The 1,847-nt window shown below is 37.4% G+C and overlaps 1 protein-coding gene across 1 annotated transcript in view; it reads right to left on the minus strand.

Moving 5' to 3' along the window:
- The window catches only part of nSyb (neuronal Synaptobrevin), a 39,229-nt gene that overhangs the window by 19,329 nt on the left and 18,053 nt on the right, over positions 1 to 1,847 (minus strand). The window lies entirely within an intron of this gene.

Below are 1,847 nucleotides of genomic sequence, written 5' to 3' on the forward strand. Positions count from 1 at the left end.
TAATGTACCATACGATAAGAAAAGAATTCGAACTCGTCAATGCGATCGTTCGATTCCGATCGTGATTACGTACCTAGAATGTTCGCGCTCATAAATATTCATGTACTGACGTTCTCTTGTGAATACCGTCATGCTTCTAGTAAAGTAAAGTGTCACTAAGACTATCGAATTCGGTGAAACTTGATTCGGTAGAATCATCCTTCACCGGACGCGAGTCTAATTTCCATCTTGTAGAAAGTGTGCAAACTTTCCTGTTCTTCTTTTTCCTTATATCTTGAAACTTTGTCGTTCACATTCGTTTAAGTGAAACTGATAATGATCGTGTTTACACTTAAAATGCACACGTTAAGAAATACATCTGCGCATTCGATCCGTTCATGATCCAAAATCGATGTTTTCGATCATTTGATCCGGCTAAACAAAATGTTACGAGCAATACGAAATTAGTATATTAACGATGGCCAATCAACGAAGAAGTGAATAATTTAGACAAATGGCCCCGGAACAGTGTTAAAACCTTGAAAGGAGAGATGACGCGTGAATCGATGGTCAAGGTCGGTCTGTGATCACGATTGAAGGACGATTTAACGGGACAAGAAAATAAAATAGACAGTCATGAGTGTTATTTCTTTTTCCTTTTTTTTTTTCTCGATCATCCAATTTTATTTATAACGTTACTTTATTTTCTAGTCAAAATTGAAAAACCTGTATCCCCAGATAGGAAACTGGTATTTTCTTATATCACGCTTACATTTCATAGAAGAATTTTATTTTATTTCGAAAGAATGTTTGACAAACGAACAAGGTTTTTTCGCACGGCATCTCGAGCAAATCCCAGTTAATTCGAATTACATAATTACATCTGCGAAGCATGCAAGAGAGCATGTAATTGTAAGTGTATCATACGAGTCGATATACCGGTCGAATTATCTTTAAATTAAATAGAGATTAGTAATTATATCTAGTTCTTGATATTTAACGGTAATAATTGTTTTTACGATCGTGTCAATCATCAGCTACGCCGAACGAAATGGCAAAACCGCAAGTATTGAACATTATTAATGACAACGCGAAATCAAAGTCACGTGTCGAATAGTGTCAATCGACGAGGAAGGATTCTGATTTTTCCTGTAAACCGAGACAGAAATCTCTGCCGCTTCATTCATACACCTATCAGTCGGCTGACGACCGTCCAACCGGACAGTCGCTTGTGAAGCGCGTCTCGTGTCACCGATATCGTAGGTCAAACGACCCTTAAAATCATCTCCATCAATGAGAATTGTCTCGAACGTTTACCTCTCGGCACTCGTCCAACAAATATCCAGTCAAGGAATCGTAGAACGAGTGAAAGTTTTAAAAAAAATCAAAAAATCTTTTATCCTAAATTATATTATCATCGGATTAATTTGTTGTTTCTTCGCCTGATATATTTTTTCCAATTCTTGAACTTTATCGATCGATCGATACGATTAATTTTTTGGAATCGTAGAAAAAAAAAAAAAAAGAAAAATAATAGGTATAACGATTTCAGGCAGAAAATTGCCTCGCGGAAATCCGTATCGCGTGTTCGAAATTGGCGTGAAGTATATGTATTGTAGAATTTTCGTAGCGTGGTGTGGTGGGGCTGGTTGTTTTTCTTTCTGTTTGGTAGTTCGACACCCGGTCTCGGCACGCGTTTCAGAGCAGCTAGTGGGTATCATTCGAAATCACGTTACCAATAAATGTTATATCGTTGTGAGAAATATTCATTCTCGAGACGCGATACCATTGGTCATTGCAATGTTCGCGATCGAAATGTAGATCGAATATTTCCGTTTTTTGTCGAACGATAGACGTGTGACGAAACT

The sequence above is a fragment of the Apis florea genome, unplaced genomic scaffold, assembly GCF_048593485.1.
Source record: "Apis florea isolate Af1SG1 unplaced genomic scaffold, ASM4859348v1 contig_3081_pilon, whole genome shotgun sequence".
Lineage (NCBI taxonomy): Eukaryota > Metazoa > Arthropoda > Insecta > Hymenoptera > Apidae > Apis > Apis florea.